Consider the following 8605-nt stretch of genomic DNA (forward strand, 5'->3'; position numbering starts at 1 on the left):
ATTGACTTTAAATTCCAGATACAAAAAAGCTCTAAAGTGTGAATATAAGGTTAGGAATTGTCACTTTTGATACTATAACCAGGATCTACTTTAAAAATGATGATATCTCCAAATTGCCAAATATTTTGGGGGATATTTCCAAAATTAATACATCTTTAGCTATGCTATGTAGGTGACTTTGTGTGTGTGCCAATCAGGATGTTTTCCTAACATAGAATTATACCTATAGCTATTACTGAGCCCAAATAATATATAATCCTGAAAACTCTTACATGCTTTTTATCTCTGAACAGAGAAAAATGATGGGCTTCCTAATGTATCAGAAAAAGTAAGCTAAAAATCATGCATTGGTTTTTGTGTCTTGAAGGTTTCCCTAAAACCTTAAACTCATGGTTTGTTCATAAGCAGCAGATTCATCCCTGCAACAGAGAAGGGAAATTCACCAGAGTAAAGTAAGTGGATGGAAATTTATCTTAAGGTAAGTCACATTTATTCTTTCTTCTCTATGAGTACTGAACTATCCTGATACTTATCAGGATCATATATCTACTACCTCTCCATTCTAGTGATCAGATGATATTTGTAACATACTTTATTTTTTTTTTAAGGTTTTATTTATTTATTTGACAGAGAGAGATCACAAGCAGGCAGAGAGGCAGGCAGAGAGAGAGAGGAGGAAGCAGGCTCCCTGCTGAGCAGAGAGCCCGATGCGGGGCTCGATCCCAGGACCCTGAGATCATGACCTGAGCCGAAGGCAGCGGCTTAACCCACTGAGCCACCCAGGCGCCCTGTAACATACTTTAAATAGATAAATTGTGGGGCACATGGGTAGCTCAGTGGGTTAAAGCCTCTGCCTTCGGCTCAGCTCATGATCCCAGGGTCCTGGGATGGAGCCCCACATCGGGCTCTCTGCTCAGCAGGGGCCTGCTTCCTCCTCTCTGCCTGCCTCTCTGCCTACTTGTGCTCTCTGTCTGTCAAATATAAATATAATCTTTAAAAAAAATAGATAAATTGCCATTTTAACTTATCAGTGAGTCTCAAATTTATTTCACTAGTGAATCCCCCCTCCTCTAGAGATTGATAATTCATGCTGAAAAGATAAAACTGAGTTTCTGAAATTGTAATGCCAACAACCACATCTTAAAAACACCATGGCAAATGTAATACAATAAAACTTACAATTATATCATGTCCATAAATATAATACAACACATTAATGAGACAAAACACTAGTTAGTTTTATATTTATGAAAAGAATAAAAATATTTAAAAGAGATTTTAACATATAAATTGGAATTATAAAAAGAAATATGAAACCTTAAAGATAACTTTATAAGAAATATGTCATATTAAAATATTTAGTTACCTCTTTATAGTCTTTCAGAAAAATTTATATTTCTCAAAATTTAATATACTGAAATGCAGTATAAAAAAGTATTACCACTGTGGATATCTATTATTGCAGATAACAGAATTTTTACTCAATTTTATTAGCATATAAATAAGAGATATTTAAAAAGTCATAGTGGTTAAAAAATGGCAAAAACAGAAATTTGTTTTTCCTCTTTCAAAGTGCTCATTTTATTTCATTAATTCAGAGTGGATTACAATTATTTATAGATACATGTATGGAGGAAAATCCTTACCATTCATATTTGGTTGGCTATTATTATAAACTCTCCAGCAGCTAAATTGTCATTTGTAACTTACATATCAGTAACTATACAGTTACAATACATCGCTGCTTCAAATTCTTTTTGAAAATGAAGCAGCTATAATATACAAGGGAAAAAATAAGTGAGAACAATTTAAAGTTTCTGCTGTATAGGATTTTGACTTATCTGTGGAATCTATGTAAGCAATTCCTGGGGACTTAAATACTTCAGGTGTATAGAGTGATAATCAAAAGTCAAAATAAGTACTGCCTGAATTTGCTGTCATGCTCTGGTTGTATCAGCAAAATGGTTCATAGAGAACCTGACTAAGAATAGCCTGTCTATTTAAGTTTTCATTTCTGTAAGTAAAGCATATTCATTCCTGAATTGTTTAAAGGTTCCCAGCTGTGGGGTTTGAAATATCATTTATGTGTTTTATGAGTCCCACAGTGAGAGTCTAGACATCTTTGCCTGCTTCTCAGCCTTTCGAGACCTGTCGTAACTCCAAAGCTCAGCCTACAAGGAGATTAACTGAGACAACCCACAAAGCTAGGTTAAATGTTGGTGTTGAACAAGATTTGTGGAATGCTTATTTTACTTACAATTTAGAAGTGAGACTTTTTAAGAGTCACGTCTTTGTGCTTACCTCTCTCATTATAGATACACTGCCCCTGGGATGACTGCCCAACAAAATGGAGATGGTCACTTTTCCAGCCCACTGAGTAGGGAGGTTCCTTGTATCCAACCTAGTTTCTCAGGAAAATAAAGAGGACTCAGAAAGTGAGGTTGTTGAGGACATAATAAAGATAAACCATATTCTTCAAAGTATATTCGCTCATATGACTGAATCCATAACACCATTCTATGACTTCCTGACCGTCTCTTCGTAGCTATGATATATCCTGTCTAAAAGGAGGCTTCTATTTTTTACACTATTCTTACTACATACTGTTTTTCATTTTTAGTTTCTGACTCTGCTCATTGCCGTCAGGAAAAAAAATAATAATAACTTGTCCTTCCCTCTGTGCCACTCTTTCATAAGCAGCCCACTGCATACTATCCATAACTGATTTTCAATCTGAGTTGATATAAAATTCTGCTTAATTTTCTTAAACTGTTAGTAGGATTATTGAAACATTTCTGCTTTTTCTTAAAACTGTTAAGATAAAATATTACTTTTTAGGATCTATTTCATTGTTCATTTAAGTGTTCATTAAGAACACTGAACACGGATCTACCCTCTTAACAAAGTTTTAGCTGTATATTATATGTGCAATATTACTCCGTAGATATCTAGGACTCATTTACCATGTTTAACTGACATTTCATGCCCTCTGGTTAATGACTCCACATTTTCCCCTCCCCTCATCCCTATTCCACAATTTCCTTTTTTTTTTTCCACAATTTTCTTTTCTTAAGAATTATTTATTCGAGATAGAGTGCGAGAGAAAGAGAATGCACACCAGCAATAGGGAAGGGGAGAAGGAAAGAGAGAAAAAGGGTCTCCATGGAGCAGGACCCTGACCTCCATGGATCCCAGGACACTGGGATCATGACATGACCAGCAGATACTTACCTGACTGAGCCACTCTATTTCACAATTTAATGCTATCAGTTTCACTACCTTAGATACCTTGAGTGGAATTATGCAGTATTTGTCTTTTTGTGGCTTATTTGTGATCCTTTGCCTTTATTTCTTTTTTCCTTTGTCCATTTTTTTGAGATAATTGAATTTTGTCTGTTTTCTTTTTTCTTATTTCATATTTATTTATATCTACACTTATAATTTATACATAGAATGTCTAGTAACAGAGGCAGAATTTTGCCATACATATTTAACTTAGCAAAATTGAGATTTATTTTTTATTATTTATTTTTTGCAGAACTGAAGTTTAAATGCCTCTCTTCAGTAATTAAAATGTTAGAACAGTTTAACTATGATCATCTTCATCCAAATACATTAACTTTTATGGTTAGCATTTGAGTTACTTTATCCTCATAGAATGCTGAGTGGTCTTATTAATATATTTATTATTTTGTTACAGACACTAGACTTTATTCAGGGATTCATAACAAATTTCTTTAAAAAATTGTATATAGCTTTTAAAAAATATTTATTTATTTGAGAGAGAGAGCGTAAGAGGGAGGAGCAGAGGGAAAGGGAGAGAGAATATCAAGTAGGCTCCGTACAGAGTATGGAGCTCCATGTGGTCCAATGTCCCACAGATTATGACCTGAACCAAAACCAAAAATTGGTTGCTTAACTGACTATGCCACTGACGCCACCCCCGCCACAACTTTTTATTTTATATTATTTAAATTTTTCCTTCTTCCTGATATTTTTCCTATAGATATTCCCTTATTAAATTTTCTAGCAGTAAACGCTGTTATCACTATATATCGCTGTCTAAATCCTAAAGTATAATACTTTATTGGGTGTTATGATAGAAACAAAATGCATACTCAGATGGAGTAATACAGAACACACTATGTATCAAGGTGTGATCAGATAATGAACATCAGCTATGTATAATGAAGCATTCTAGAGCTGGAAACATTAGGGAGAAGTTCTGACCTCAAGGCCTGAAGAGTTGATGGGGCAGGAAACTAGAATCAGGAAGAGCTACAGCTGTAGGAAAGGACCAATACAAATGATTTGAGGAATTCGAAAGTAAGGAGCTCCATCACCTATGAAGCAATAGAGAGAAAACCTAAAGACTTCTATGCCTCCACCCTCTGATCCCCAGTTGAAGATCCCCAAATGCTGAAACAAAGTAAAGGTAGAGCCCAAGAGAGCTGTTTGATGCTCACCAAAAACTTGTACGAACCCATAGCATGAAGTAGGACTAAACCCAGAGAGTTAAAAGGAAAATATTAGGGTACATATTCTAGTTTAGTACTTCCTTTCTCTCAACATTTTGATGACAGTATTCCTCTGTGTGGGTCATCTATCCTTGCTGCAGTTTTCATTTTTACTCCTTTCACAGAATCTCTCTCTTTGTGGTTGTGTTAAGTATTTGTTTCTGTCTTTGGTGATTTATGAGTTCACGTGGTGTGTTAAGGCTTGAGTTCCATTTTATTAATCCTGTTTCAGATAGTGTATAAAACTCAAACATTATCTTTCAAAATATTATTTTATTTTCATTCCTTCTACTCTCTACATCTGAGATGCTGATGGTACACATTAAATCTCAATTTATCCTTCTTATATCTTGATAATTTTTTTACCTTCTGTATCTCTATGCCTTTGACACTCATTTTATTTGTCTTGCTCTTTCCTTTTTTAGTCCATTTTAATATGCTGTTTAACTAATATATTGAGTTATATACTTTACACTTAGAAAATCCATTTTAAGAGAGCTAGTTAATTCCTGATAAACTTTTGAAAGAATGTTTTCAATTGTTTCTTTTATTTCTTCAAACTTTTCATGCAAACATCCTTTATAGTTTTTATATCATAACTTTAATTCACTCAGACTTTGGTATTTTAAATATATTACTTCCATCTCTAGCCAAATTTCACTTATAGTGGATTGCCTTTTCTTATGCCAGGTGATCTTTACAAATCCACACTTTGGTTTGAATATTTGCAACTCCTACACATCTATATCAGGGAAACATCCCTTCAATAAGGGACACTCCCTCCATTTCTCAATGTATCAGAAATAATCTGCTTCATTCCCCAACTCATAGCTCATCAAAGACTGAGGTTCTCAGTTGCAGGGTGAAATGGGTATCCACCTTCTGGGCAGAACTATTGACATAGGCCATATGCCTACTCTTCTAGCCTCAGTTCAAATTAATTTTAGGATAGAGAGGCAGGCTTAGCAGACTTTTCTTACCTCTTCTGATACCTTATTATTTTTTTTTGAAGCTATTTATCTCAAGTTCTCTATCTTTCCCTTTCTTCTTTAATGCATGGGTGACTGGAAGCTAATATTTAGCTACATTGACAGATGTAGCTCTACTCCTAAACCAATTTTAGCCTATAGTGTAATGCAAATGAAAGTTTTCTATAGTTAATGTTGACTTTCTTTTTCTTAAATATTGGTGTGTTTTACAACTGTTTTATAGTTTATAAATACAAAAAATTGTTTTTGCAATTAATTTGTAGTTTCCTGTATAGCTACCTACATATCTCCACTTAATGATTAAATACTGAATTTCTTCAAGATTTGTTCTTAAGAAGACTTCTAAATCTCTACTCTTTCCCAAATGATCTTATTCATGGTCAAAGCTAAATACTATAACCAGATGAATGAAAATGAGAAGCATATTTCCCACCTAGATGTCTATATCAATTGTCAGGTATCTGTAATAACTACTTTAAAATATCTCAAAACCTAAGTAGAAAACACACAAAAAAGACCTCCCAGTCTATTCCATTCCATTTTAACCTCTGAGTAAATGAACCAGCATGAATTAATTTACTCAAAGCATACATCAGGATTTATGTGGTACATTAATTTTACCCCCTTCTTCACTCCCTCCATGTCTTCTTCCTTCCGGCCGTCTTTCCTGCCTTTCTATGTTGCCTACCTCTTTCTTTCCTTAAGCAATTTTTAGAGCATTATGCATTGGATGCAATTTTAGGCACTGGGGTTTTATCAGACCTAATGACTAGGTTTGTTTACTCGTGGAGTTCAAACTCAAGGTATAGAAAATCTTTATTTCTAACTTGCTTTCCTTTTGAAAAAAATTTTTTTTTTAAGATTTTATTTATTTTTTTGACAGAGATCACAAGTAGGCAGAGAGGCTGGCATATAAAGAGAGAGGAGGAAGCAGGCTTCCTGCAGAACAGAGAGCCCAGTGCGGGGCTTGATCCGAGGAGCCTGGGATCATGACCCGGGCTGAAGGCAGAGGCTTTAACCCACTGAGCCACCCAGGTGCTACTTGCTTTCCTTTTGAATGGTATTTTTTATGGATAAAGACTTCTAAGAATTCTAGGGTTTTGTTCTTTTTTTTTTTTTTTCTTTTCTTTTAACACTTCTTAAAATATCTCACTTTACTCTCCTTTTATTTACATGATCTCTGTCAAGAAGTCCACTGTAATCCTTATTCTTGATTCTCTGTAGTTTAGAACACTGCACCCACAAATCTTTTATTCTATTTTCTATCAGGGTCTGTATTGATTGATTGATTGATTGATGCCACTCTAAAGTTTTGAGTCCCAGGTATTTGACTTATTTTACTCTAATAAACTTATATTATATATTGGATTTCCACCACCCAAATTCATAAATAAAGCAATTAAAATCGGGGCACCTGGGTGGCTCAATGGGTTAAGCCTCTGCCTTCAGCTTGGGTCGTGATCTCAGGGTCTTGGGATTGAGCCCCACATCAGGCTCTCTGCTCAGCAGGGAACCTGCTTCCCCTCTCTCTCTCTGCCTACTTGTGATCTCTCTCTGTCAAATAAATAAATAAAATCTTTAAAAAAAAAAACAAACAATTAAAATCTTTGACAGGTCTTCAGCTTTAAACAAATGCAGTCCGTGAATTCAGTTTTATTATGTACATGTAAATAAAATGTTTTTTTAATTACATATATATTTATAATGAATATATTTACAATGGTTTTTATTACATAAAAATTTATATATTTATTAGGGGCACCTAGATGGCTCAGTGGATTAAGCCTCTGCCTTTGGCTCAGGTCATGATCACAGGGGTCTGGGATCGAGCCCCGTATTGGGCTCTTTGCTCAGAAGGGAGCCTGCTTTCCCCTCTCTCTCTGCCTGCCTCTCTGCCTACTGGTGGTCTCTGTCAAATAAATAAAATCTTTAAAAAAATTACATATTTATTACATACATTTATAGAAAACACGGCTTTTGACAAAACAACTATTTGAAGGCATCTTACACATTTACAGTTATACAAAACAATTTTTATTTTATAAATATAACATAGGAACTTTGTTTAACAAAAGTAACAGAAAAATCAAATAGGCCCTTATAGTAAGAGAAAACTGACTGGAAGAAATTTTGTCTTCAGCATCTTATAGTAACTTACTTGCAGTTGCATTCAACTGAGCTCTGTTGCTGTGACAAATACAGCTCACGCACAGGTATGGATGTATTATTTGTATATTTTTCAAGTATTCACTGAATACTACCTTTCTGAAAAATCTTTCTGAAAAAATTAAATTGACCATCCCAAAATATACTTCAGTTTTGTTGACCTTTTGGCAGAGATGTTCTCAGGAGAAGAATATATGCTTCTGGCTCATGAGTCATGTAATGAACCCAGCCTAGACTGTTGGACACCAAGTCTCCTCCACTCCTCTTCAGGCATCGGATGGGTTGTCAGTACTTGTCTGGAAATTTCTCTGGGTGACATGCTGGTAGTACTTGTGGAAGTACTTGTCCAAATAGTGAATCTGCTTCTGTACCATCCTGTGGGCAGGCAGGGTGAGGAAGGCGTGAAGAGTGGGCGTGGCAGACCACATGTTCAGGTAAGGCCAAGGCAAAGACTTGACTGCTTGTGTAAAACAGATTTGACATCTTATCGGTTATATTATTTGTTTGAAGAGTGTATATTCTGGGTCTCAGAGTTTAAAACTCTTGTGATTGAAAAGATAGCTGGGATACTTAGTTGTCTTAGTCTTTAAGTGTCTGACTTTTGATTTTGGCTCAGACCTGAGGGTTGGCAGATTGAGTGCCACCTCAGGCTCTGTGCTCAGCGCTGAGTCTGCTTGAGATTCTCTCTCTCCTTCTGTCCCTCCCCCTACTTCTGCATAAATAAATTTAAAAAATCCTAAAATAAAAAGTAGGAAAAGGTAACTATTAGAGCATTAGGTTGCCTAAACAATGGATTTCTTAAGAAATTTCCAGTATACATAAAATAGGAAATGAACATGTAAATATAATCAGAAGTTAAATACATGTCTCTAAAAGGAAAGTTGTTGTCTTAATAACACCATGTAGCTTGGCCTAAAAATTAAGTTATTTGTT

The 8605-nt window shown here is 35.0% G+C and overlaps 1 pseudogene; it reads right to left on the bottom strand.

The window, feature by feature from the left end:
- Positions 1–7819: 7819 nt before the first annotated feature.
- LOC122895369 lies at positions 7820–8046 on the bottom strand (annotated as a pseudogene).
- Between the last annotated feature and the right edge of the window lie 559 nt (positions 8047–8605).

This window comes from Neovison vison, chromosome 1 (genome assembly GCF_020171115.1).
Source record: "Neovison vison isolate M4711 chromosome 1, ASM_NN_V1, whole genome shotgun sequence".
NCBI lineage: Eukaryota > Metazoa > Chordata > Mammalia > Carnivora > Mustelidae > Neogale > Neogale vison.